Here is a 12,423-nt window from a genome sequence, read left to right as displayed (position 1 = left end):
ATTAGGAGGTGTTTAAAGCTCGACCCCAGAACATGGTTGAAATGGTTTGGATCTCAACCAAACTTGGTCGGAAATAAGAACTGTTGTCATAGTTGTGCCATTCTGGTTTTCTGGACACAATTGGAGCTAATAAATTTTGTTATCAGCAAGTTTGACAGAACGGGTTGTTGAATCTCAATTAAACTTTGCAGGATGCTATAACTAGTCTCCTAGATATGCCTGTGGGGATCAGGGTCCCGATTTGACCGTTCTGGGGGAGGGAGCAGTGATGGTCTCTTATCGTCAGTATTTCAACCAGAATGGGTTGTCAGAACTCATTTAAACCATATGGAAATTTATACTCAGCTTTTTCCTTGCTCGATCCGACCTCTCTGAGGCAAGCTCTACGTTTTCCCATCGTTATCTACTGGATTCAGATAAATATAGTTGCTTTTGGCAGTCAAAATCTTTGTCGTATCTTTAGGGTACTTAAGCCCAATTTAGCTGAATATAGAGATTTGCTCCTAAAAGTAAAGACTATTTGAGTTTGAAGGCTTTGCTTAATTTTTTTTTTTGTTAAGATATGTCTCTACATATTTAAATTAGCCTTTTATGGAAGGTCCACAGCCGCAGGAAAGGGTCTAGATAAGTTAATAACTGTCTTCAGTGTGTCTGTTTTATCTTTGCTTCTTGAATATAAAACTTATTTCTTGAACTGTCTCATTTCGTAAACAAAGTACGGGAAACAACACATAGAAGTTTCTACCCGGTGAATACAGATTCAAATATTCCTCTTCAGCTTTGGCCCATGTATCTCAATGGTTGCAGTGCTTCACAAGGGCTTAGCACCATAAGTAAGGACAAAATATGGATATTCATTTAAAGTTCTTGTTTAATGTGGATGCAGCCTCAAATTTTATGAAGGTAGGCCGGTTCTTTTGCATGGCTGTCATTAAGCCAGATATTTGTACAAAAGCTATGAAAATTTGGCCAAACATTTTAGGAAGTCAGATTTGTCTAGTTTTAGGCAAGTATACTACTTCAAATAGACCAAAATTCAGTGTTTTCGTCCTGGAACGTCTGCAAGATGGTTTTCTCTTTCCTTCATACAGTTCATTGTCAGGATTGATTACCTTTATTCCTTTCTTTGTATTCGTCACTTCTGATTGATATAATAACTAATACTGAACATATCCATTCTAAGCTACGCCTGAAAATAAAAAAAAATAAACAATAAGAAATCAACTACCGACAGTTTCCATGTATTAGATGATCTCCCCATCACTTGACTGTCAAAATCATACAAAAATGTTCTCCACATCATCAAGGAGCTAATGTTAACTAAAAAATACCCATCAAATGAATTGAATCTTATAACAACATGTAACTAATTCTTGTATAATGTTTACTCTTAATAAAGAAAACTTGTAATATGTATCTTAAAGGAACAAAGCATTTGGGACTGCCGAATCTTAACAGGAATTGAGTTTTAAGCAGTCCCATAGTTTCGGCCAGACTGAAGCCTGAACGAACCGAGGGAGTGGATGGAACCATTAAATCATCCTGACTAAGAACTGCGCACTGATTTACTTCCCCACTAATTGAAGTAGTCCAGAGAATCACGACGCAAGCTCTCCGTGGAAGTATTGATATGTCAGCGAAAATATGAATAAAATGCAAATATCCTTCATCTTCTGGAGATCAACAGGAGTGTATATGGTTGGCTGTGAGCCTATAGCCGCTTTCTCTTGAAGCTGATGAGCAGATGTAAGTAGAGATGGAAATCTAGATATTCCACACAGACCAGCTTTAGACCTGCAGCTTCAGGAGCAATAAATATTCTAGTAAGGTGTGAAGACATCCATGATAATGTTTCCACTCATGAACCGTGATGAACCAGCTTACGGATAAGGATCTAAGGATCTTGTATGTAAGACTGTCAGAACCTTCTGTTATGTCAAGGAAAAGGGCCTGAAGAAAAGTAGAGAAATTGTTGTAAAGACCGAATAAGTCGATCGCATGCGTGTTCCGGTTGTGGTTGTGGGGGAGTGTCCTCCCCAAAAACACATTTTCTATCAGGAAATCAACTACGCTGAACTAAATTGCTATCTCAAAATTTCAATTGGATGTGTTTGGGGGAATGATGGGCGTGGGGGGGGGCTAGTTACCCTCCAATCACTTTCGACTATTAAAAAGGGCACTAGAACTCGCGAATTCCAATCGAATGAGCCCCTTTTGAAGTCTTTACGACGACCCCTTCTATATGAAGTGCCCTGCTTTAAAGAAAAAAAAAATAATAAACTGTACATTGTGTCAACATTGTTCTTATATGCCCTTAGGACATAACTTAAAACCCTTGTCCCTAGGGTTGTGGGGGATTGTCCTCCTCAAAAACATATTTTCTATCTGAAAATCAATTACGCTGAACAAAATGGCCATCTCAAAGTTTTGATTGGATGTGTTTGGGGGAATGATGGGTGTGTGTGGTGGGGTTAGTTGCCCTCCAATCACTTTCGATTATTAAAAAGGACACTGGCCGATCATATTTTCGATAAAATGAGCCCTTTTTGAGATTTCTACAACAATTCCTTCGATACCAAGGGCCCTGGTCTGGGGGAGGAAACAAAAACAAAAAACATTGTGGCCACATCGTTCTTTACTTAGGCAGCGCTATCGCGCTGTCTATGATAGCCTCACTGTCACTCAGGGTCCTACATCCTAGCTCTGGACATAACTGGCGGCAGCGGATTTTTTCGTAGAGAGTTCGTTGACAGTTTTGTACATCCTGCTGATGTTTCCTGATTTGAATTTATTTTACCCATTATATACTACGAACCTAAAAAAATTTGCCTTATTTTCGAAAAAAGGGGAAACACCCTCAATAAGGCAAGCGATTTTGATGAAAATTGCTTTATTAAATTCATCATAATTCATCATCTATTTTTTTTCCCGGGTGATCGTATCAGATCGAAGGCCTAGAAAATAGGGAGAGCCAATTGTACGTAATTCGTATTAGTACGTAATAATTTCCGTTTTAAGTGACCATGCAGATTGTGCGACGGAAAAGTGCTTTTTTCTGCCATTTTTTTGGTTTTAAACTATGACTTTGCCCCAAAGAGCACCAATTTGCAATCAGTTTAAAATTCTGTTTGCTAATCAATTTAGAACTATCAAAAACCTATATTTTTTGCTTCACACTTGCAGAGGAAGTAATGCCGCACGGTAGTAGTACTCGATTTAATGAAGTTGATTCACTTTATTTCTTATGAAATTAAATAAAAAAGAACAAGTTTTTTCAACTGAAAGTAAGGAGCAGCATTAAAACTTAAAACGAACAGAAATTATTCCGTATATGCTGTCCCCTCCTCCACGCCTCGCTCTTTACGCTAAAGTTAGACTCTTTCTCACAACTCTATTTTTTTTAGCGTAAAGAGCGAGGCGTTGAGGAGGGGAACAACCCCTTTCATATACGGAATAATTTCTGTTCGTTTTAAGTTTTAATGCTGCTCCTTACTTTCAGTTAAAACACTTGTTTTTTTTCTCATTTAATTTTTGAACGTTTTTGAATTAATGGAGGTTTTTATTTTGGCTCACAGTACATGAATAAAAAAAAAAAATTGCATACTAATTTTACTTTTATTTTGTTAAATGGCTTTCTCGAAAGTTGTTTAATTTTATTCACGAACGTTTTTATTAGTAATAAATATACGTAACTTACGAATTAACTTACGTAAAGAACTTCTATATCCCTGTATTTTTAATACGTATATTATGGGGTTCGCTCCCTAGTCAATACCTCGCTCTTTACGCTAAATTTCGAATTCTGTTCCAATTCTTTAAAAATGACCCCTTAATCACAAAGGCCGTTAATTAGAATAAATAGCTCTTATGAAAGTACTAAAATATCTTTGGCTTAAAGAGCGAGGTATTGACTAGGGGGTGAACCCAATCATATACTTAATAATTTCTGTTCGTTTGAAGTTTTGATGTTGCCCCTTACTTTCAGTTGAAAAATTTGTTTTTTTTTTATTTAATTTCTGATCGATTTTTAAATAATGGTGGGAAATCCGGCGCCCCCTTCATAGCACTGTCTTTTCCCCATCAAAACTTCCTCCATGGAAAGATCCTCCCACCAAAACCCCGACACCCCCCCACTACCAGAAAAAAATCTCCCTTGAAAACGTCTGTATACCTCCCAATAACCAATACTATATATAAACATTAGGTACAGTTCATAACTTTCAGCCCTTCCCCCAGGGACTTTGGGGGATTAAGTCATCCTAAAAGACATATGTATTATATTTTCGACTATGCTGAACAAAATGGCTATCTCAAAATTTTGATCGGGTGACTTTGGGAAAAAATGAGCGTGGGAGGGGGCCTAGTTGCCCTCCGGTTTTTTGGTCACCTAAAAAGGGGACTAAAACTTTTGAATTTCCGTTTGAATGAGCCCTCCCACGATTTTCTAGGACCACTGGGTCGATACGATCACCCCTGGGAAAAAAAAAAACAAAACAGTAAACACGCATCCGTGATCTTTCTTCTGGCAAAAAATACAAAATTCCACATTTTTGCAGATAGGAGCTTGAAACCTCTACAGTATGCTTCTCTGATACGCTGAATCTGATGGTATGATTTTCATTTAGTTTCTATAGCGTTTAGGGGGTATTTCCCCCTATATATAAGTTTCTAAGTTTCTAAAATATATAAGTTTCCTGATGAAACTTATATATTTGAAATCAGTATTAAAATTTGATTCTTTTGATGTATCTATTGGCATCAAAATCCCGTTTTTTAGAGTTTCGGTTACTATTGAGCCGGGTCGCTCCTTACTTACAGTTCGTTACCATGAACTGTTTGATTACTTTTGGTAATCTGTAATTACACATCAGCTATCATGAAGGGGAGGGAATGAGTCACTGTGCAGCCGGGAGTGGAGGCCGATACCTAAAAGAGCATATTTTAATAGACTTCAGGTAGACACAGAAAGAGATAGGGGAGAGTTGGAATTAATTGAAATATTTCTCTATATAGCATAACATATTGCAATCCCATGCTTAGGCCTACCGGCACAGAAATGGAAGAGGGAAGGCGGGCCATCATGTGCCCCGCCAGGAAATTTCTTTGGGGAGTGACAAGTGTTAGCAATTTAGATGGTAATTTTTCTCTTTCTCTATTTATATGAAATATTTCAACGTATTTAAATATATGTATCTGACGTATTTATTGAGCATAGAATTCTATTGTAGAAGTTGTGATGGCTTTAGTCATGTAGCAAAAAAAAAAAAAAAAAAAAAAATCCAAACAAAGTTTTGAGACATCTATTTTTTCAGCATTGTCGAAAGGTTTAGTAATTGTGCGTTTGGGGATGCCCCCCCCCTCGAGGCCTCAGGTCAAGGGCTGTAAGTTAGGCAATTTGTTCATTGTTTACATATAGTATATGTTATTTCGAAAAGGTATGCATGTTTGACTACTACTTTTCCAAAATACGAAGGGCACTACGGTGAGTATTTCAAGGAATGTTGAGGGGAGTGTTGAACTAAGTCAAAACATCTTATGTGTATGTGGGTTGTCAAAAGGGTGTAACTGAGGGATGACTGAGAATATTAATTTGGAACTTTCAAGAAATGAAAAGGGAGATGATCAATTGACCAAAAAGGCAATATTTTCACGCTACTACCACTGCAACTACCACTGCTTCTACTGCTGCCACAACTACTACAGCTACTACTATCACTAAAACTACTTATGTAGCGAGTACTACTAAGGCTGAGGATATTGAAATAAACATCTGAGGAAACGTTGATGGGAAACGGTTAACTAAACCAAAGCATATTATGTACATACAGATTTCTGATACGGGCGTGTCAGCAATATTTTTGGAACGGATTATCGTATCAATAGGAAGCTTCAGGGGTATCATGAGTGGGATAATCAGTTGACCAAAAGGCAAAATGTAGCTGCTACTACTGATATTAATACTTCTGCTACTACTGTTACTACTTCTAATAATAATATATTATTACTGCTACTAATGTTTCTACTACTACCACTACTGCTATAATGCTAGTACAATTAAGGATAAGCGTATGAAGTTGGAAATTTGACAGAATATTGAGAGTAGACCCCGGCGCCGCGCCGATGAGGGAAGACTGACGGCGGCGGGACCAAAAACAGCGCGACGCCGGTAAGATGGGGGCGCGCCGCTGGCGCGATCAATGTTGACCGCAAAAATTAGTGTTTTCATCAGTCTTTCTCAAATCACAGCTTAAATTTACAACAAATTAGAGCCGATTCATGAGTTGAAAACTTCACAAGTCGCTGGCTGGAAACTGGTCTTCTTCGTTAATCAGTAAGAGAAGTAGAAATCTGGTAGAAACGAAATGGCTGTGGCGTTTCAGAACCCTTGCATAATAGTTGAAGTATCTATTAGCTATTTATTCTTAACATAACTAATTATCAAAATTATTACTTATTTTTCATCGAGCATTATCTGGGTAAAAACTTTGAATATAAGTTTGAACTTAGAAGCTTAATTTTTTCATAATGCCCTTTGCCTATATCTGTTTTGTCCCTTTAAAACAGTTGAAATGGGTGACTTTGATATTGATTGTTTTTTTTTTGCTCTTTTGGATTCCTAAAAACCTTTCCTTGTATTAAAAACTGGTTTTTAATAACAATTAAAAAAAAATGCATTTTAAAGTTTTTATGGCTTATTTATAGAATATATGTCATGTAGGCTAAGGCTGAACTGCTACTTTTTTTTATTGCTTATGGCTGCTTTTTTGGATATTATTCATTTTTACTTTTAGGGATTCATTCCGAATTATAAACTCATAAGTACCTAATTTCAGCTAAATTATAAACTGCATCTAAAAGGAGTAAATTTATCAAATTGAAAAATACATGACGACTACTTCACATGATAATACTTAAGTTACAATGAAACGGAAAACACTTAATGGTTTATTCGGTATGACGAAAAATGAAGTGCCAGCTGTTTTCTTTGGTAAAAAAAAAAAAATGAAAAGCTCATCCGTTTTAAATGTAATTAAATGAAATAATATGCAGACTGAAGTAGCTCCAGGAAGGTTGAGATTTTCTTCCTAGTTCGTCACTTATAATCCAAGCAAAATGTTTTGAGACTTAGTATCAGTTATTAAGTATAAGCTTTGATTTCCAAATGCTCACAAAAATTACCAAATTTCAGAAAGTCGCAACAATAAGTCACCTGTGGTCAAAATACTCAAAGACTCCTCTTTGATCCCCACCCAGGCTCAAAGCTTCTGCTATGGTCATATCCATGGAAATCTCCACAGTTTCTTTTTAAAATAGCTTTCAGGCATAGTTAAGGATATTTAGCCTTTTCTGCTTTTCTTCAAAGCTTTGAAAAATGTGTTAAAATATTCCAAATGTTACATTTTTCATGTTTGTGAATATTTTTAGTCATCATTTGTGGGGCGATCGATTTTTTTAAACCACTGTAGATACCTAAGAATGTTGCAACATCTAGTACCCTGAGGTCATAAGATTGTCAAAGACTCCTCCTTGAACCTCCCAAATTGAAAGCTTTTATTATGACCTGGCCTTTTAATGTAACTTGGGCGCTCACTGGACCAAGGGCGCCATTGTCACTCGAGCGCAACGTTTGGTGAGGTTGTCGATATCGCTTTCGTCACACCAATTCGTTTTAGTGTGAATCTGCCTGGTAATTATTAATGAATTTTTTAAAAGTAAACCCATTTCATCAATAAGAAAAAAAACGGATTGGACGCATGTGTCCCTTTCCCTTTGGATGATAAAACTATACAAGTGCTGTATCAAGTATAACTCACGAAAAATCTTGTTAATTTTTGGCATCTCTGCTTTCAATAAAAAAAAAATCAAGGTAATATCACTTAAATATAATAACTCCCTTTGCCTCCCTCTGAATACCATCTTTATAGGATACCGTCTCTGCTTTAAATAAAAAAATAATTAACTTATTGGAATCCCTGCTTTAAAAAAAATCGAGGTATTATCATTTAAATATGATAGCTCCCTACCCCCCCCTCCTCTGGATACCACCTTGATAGGATGCCGTCTCTTCTTTAAATTAAAAAAGAATTAACTTTTTGGCATCCCTGCTTTCTGTAAACAAAATTTCGAGATATTGTCGTTTAAAAGTAATACCCCCCTACCCCAGCCCCTCTGGATACCACCGTGATAGGATACCGTCTCAGCTTTATATCAAAAAAATAATTTACTTAATAGTTAACTAGGTCACGATTCGGTTGAAAGAAACACGCAAAATAAGGTTAAACAGCTTCGTGTTCCTTGAAAAAAAAATTGAGGGTATGAGTAAAGGGGTATAAAGACAAAAACTAAAATGTCGAAATTATTGAGTTATACATCAAATTATTGGAAAACTAAGTCATAGATTCGCCGTGGCATTCAATAAGATCCAAAGAATTGAACTAAAAGGGGGCACACACTGAATCCAAATTGGGCCAGTAGCCTATGAGATATCACAAAATACCAAAGACAATGAACAAGTCCCAATGGGGGGCCCTGGGTCTATCAAAATATTTCAATGGTTTCCCAGGGAATTTGATATCATTTTCTTCCGTCTCCACTTTAAATGAAAAAGATAATTATCTTTTTGGCATCCCTGCTTTCAATTAAAAAGAGGTATTATCATTTAAAAATGATAGCTCCCTATCCCCCCCCCTATAGGCAATAATTTACAATTTTTTGATGAATCATACTTTTGGGGTAACTTCTGTTTTAATTTTTAATTCCCCAACCTTGTACATAGCTTATTCTATAGATAAATTTTGTCTCAATAGAAGTTTTTTTTTTTTTTTGGGGGGGGGGGGGTAAAATTTTTTCAGAAAGAAGATTGTATTTTCTTTAATCTATCAGACGTTCAAAATTAGAGTATTAAACATTAAGAAAATCTTGTCTAAAAACAGCAAAAGAAAAAAAAATCTGCAAACTTACAATTCAGCTATAGAAACTATCTGTCGGTTATCAATTTCAAAATCCAACTGAAGGCTGAAGCTATATAGTAGTGAATGCGTAAAATTCTTGACTTTGAATGATGTAAGAAATAGCAATTGGGAAACTGCATTCGAAATGATTTAAACTCCTATCGTAAAGACGATACTTTTTTTTGTCAACATATGACGAACTGTGTATATTGCAATATTTGCAATTGGATATTGCATCTGTCTGGTTTTCATGCAAAGGAACAAAAGAGACGAAAATTAACGAACAAGAGAGTATTGAAGAATAATGGTAGGTAAAGTAATATTTGGCAGGGAAAGTCACTGGTGATAAATCGCTAGGGATGCATATGTAAAGTTATATTTGACAGGGAAAGTCACTGGTGATGAATCGCTAGGAGTGGCACGCATAGATTTTCGGGGAAATACCCGAAAATTCGGGGATAATGCAAGCCCTGCTTGATTTCAAATCAGGAAAATCGAAATACTAAACCACACGAGAATTTGACGCAATAAAGAATTGCCGCAAAATTAATTTAAAGTCAGCCAAACGCCGCCGCCTCTGCCGGCGGCGGCGCGCCGGCGGCGTATCGACACTTCGGTGGAAGTCGACCGGGCCTCTCGTCGGTGCCGTTCGGTCGATCCACCGGCTCAGCGCCGGGGTCTAATTGAGGGGATTTACAAATGAAACTAAATACAAATGAATGTGCGTTGTCAGTTTAATATACATATGCTCACATTTATTCTTTAAAATATTATTAATTTTTGATTTATTTAAGTTATAAAAGTGAAAAAATTTAATCTTTTTCAGTACATTATAAATTAGTTTCTGATCTTGAGAAGGCCTAGTGGCTGTGATCCCTAATCATGTTAATTTCTGCTCGTTTTGAGTTTGACTGGGTTATATATTGTAATTTCTGTTCGTTTTTGGTTTCATTTATTTTGATGGTGATTTGTGGTAGTTTAACGGTAGATTATTTGATTCTATTTTAGCTCATTTTTGGTTTAATGGAGTTCTTTACTTTTTCTCGGAAAACTTATTTTGTGGATTGTGTTTTTTTTATTATAGCCAGCGAAATTGCGCTGTCTATGTAAAGAACGATGTTGGCACAATGTATTTTTTTTCCCTTTAGACCAGGGCACTTCGTATCGAAGGAGTTGTCGTAGAAACTTGGAAAATTACTCATTCGATTGGAAATTGGAATGGCTAGTGTCCTTTTTAATAGTCGAAAGTGATTCGAAGGCAACTAACACCCCTTCCACACCCACCATTACCCCAAACATATCCAATAAAAAATTTGAGTTAGCCATTTGATTCAGCGTAGTTGATTTTCAGATAGAAATTAGGTTTCGAGGAGGACACTCCCCCACAGCCCTCAGGGCCGTGGGTTGTAAGTTAGTAAGTTATGCCCTTTAAGTTTATGTAAGTTATGCCCCGGAGGCATATAAGGTTTTTATTGAAAGCTTTGTCGTAGAAACTTTAAAAAGGGCGTATTCGATTGTAAATTCAAAGGGCTAGTGCCCTTTTTAATAGTCGAAAGCGATTGGAGGGCAACTAACCCCCCTCTCACGCCCACCTTTCCCCCAAACACATCCAATCAAAATTTTGAGATAGTAATTTTTTTCAACGTAGTTGAAAGTTTTGGAAATTAGGTCTTTGAGGATGACAAACCCCCCTCCACAGTCCTGAGGGCAAGGGTAGTAAGTTATGCCCTTGGGGCATATAAGGTTTTTATAGAGTGTTGTCGTAGAAACTACCAAAGAGGATCATTCTACTGGAAATTGGAATGGCTAGTGCCCTTTTTAATAGTCGAAAATGATTGGAAGGCAACTAACAACCCTTCCACGCCCACCATATATCCAAATACATCCAATCAAAATTTTGAGACAGCCATTTTATTCAACGTATTTGAAAGTTCTAGAAATTATATCTTTGAGCCTGACAATCCCCCACAGTCTTCAGGGCAAGGGTTATAATTTATACCCTGGGGTATATAAGGCTTTTATTGAAAGCTTTGTAGTAGAAACTTGAAAAAGGGCTCATTTGATTTGAAATTCAAAGGGCTAGTGCCCTTTTTAATAGTCGAAAGGGATTGGAGGGCAATTAACCGCCCTCTCACGCCCACCTTTTTCAAAAACATCCAATCACAATTTTTAGATAGCCATTTTGTTCAACGTAGTTGAAAGTTCTGAAAATTAGTTCTTTGAGGAGGACAACCCTCCCTCCCCCTAACAGCTCCCAGGGTAAGGGTTGTAAGTTATACCCTGGGGACAAGAAAGCGTTGTCGTAGAAACTTCAAAAAGGGCTCGCTCGATTAGAAATTGAAATGGCTAGTGCCCTTATTAATAGTTAAAAATGATTGGTGGGCAGATAACCCCCTATCACGCCCACCATTTCCCCAAACACATCCAATCAAAATTTTGAGAAAGCCATTCTGTTCAACGTAGTTGAAAGTTTTGGAAATTAGTTCTTTGAGAATGATACTGACCCACCCCACAGCCCTCAGGGCAAGGGTTGTAAGTTATACCCTTGGGGCATATAAGGTTTTTATAGAAAGCGTTGTCAGTGAAAATTCAAAAAGGGCTCATTCGATTGGAAATTGAAATGGCTAGTACCCTTTTTAATAGTCGAAAGTGATTGGAAGGCAGCTAACACCCCTTTCACGCTCACCATTTATCCAAACACATCCAGTCAAAATTTTGAGATAGCAGTTTTGTTAAACGCAGTTGAAAGTTCTGGACATTATATCTTTGAGCAGGAAAGCCCCCCCCCCAGTTTTCAGGGCAAGGGTTATAAGTTATACTCTGGGGGCATATAAGGCTTTTATTGAAAGCTTTATAGTAGAAACTTGAAAAACGGCTCATTCGATTTGAAATTCAAAGGGATAGTGCCCTTTTTAACAGTCTAAAGAGATTGGAGGGCAACTAAAAAAAAACCCTCTCACGCACACTTTTTCCCCAAATAAATTCAATCAAAATTTCTTGATATCCATTCTGTTCAACGGAGTTTAAAGTTTTGGAAATTGGGTTTTTAAGGATGACAACCCCCCCCCACAGCTTCAGGGCAAGGGCTGTAAGTTATGCCCTGGGTGCATATAAGGTTTTTATAGAAAGCTTTGTCGTAGAAACTTCAAAAAGGGCTCATTCATTTGGAAATTCAAAGGAATAGTGCCCTTTCTGATAGTCGAAAGTGATGTCTTTTAGGCTTCTAAATTTATTGGGCTCACCCAATGTATTTCGAATCAACCCCGAATTAATATACTCTGAATCAACATGTGGACTAGAACTCCCAATAACGAAGTAAAAAGTCTTTATGGTCAGCCTGATGGGCTATCTCTTGTCATCAAAAGACATCGTCTTAAGCTCCTTGCTCCCACCTTGCGTCGTCCCAAAGGTACGACATGTCGAGACGTCCTCATCTGCGAGCCAGCACCCTTCTGGGGCCGATTGAACTTTG

General features: G+C 37.2%; 2 protein-coding genes across 5 annotated transcripts in view; both read left to right on the top strand.

The window, feature by feature from the left end:
- LOC148956594 (protein white-like) overlaps positions 1-12,423 on the top strand; it is a 502,792-nt gene that overhangs the window by 112,703 nt on the left and 377,666 nt on the right. The window lies entirely within an intron of this gene.
- The window catches only part of LOC148956595 (peroxisomal targeting signal 1 receptor-like), a 251,485-nt gene that overhangs the window by 23,865 nt on the left and 215,197 nt on the right, over positions 1-12,423 (top strand). The gene's annotated exons all lie outside the window — the stretch shown is intronic.

The sequence above is a fragment of the Artemia sp. Qi Xiang Cuo genome, chromosome 1 (genome assembly GCF_049724085.1).
Source record: "Artemia sp. Qi Xiang Cuo chromosome 1, ASM4972408v1, whole genome shotgun sequence".
In the NCBI taxonomy this organism is placed as follows: domain Eukaryota; kingdom Metazoa; phylum Arthropoda; class Branchiopoda; order Anostraca; family Artemiidae; genus Artemia; species Artemia sp. Qi Xiang Cuo.
The sequence above is the reverse complement of the archived record's forward strand: the minus strand, read 5'-3'. Positions and strand labels throughout refer to the sequence as shown.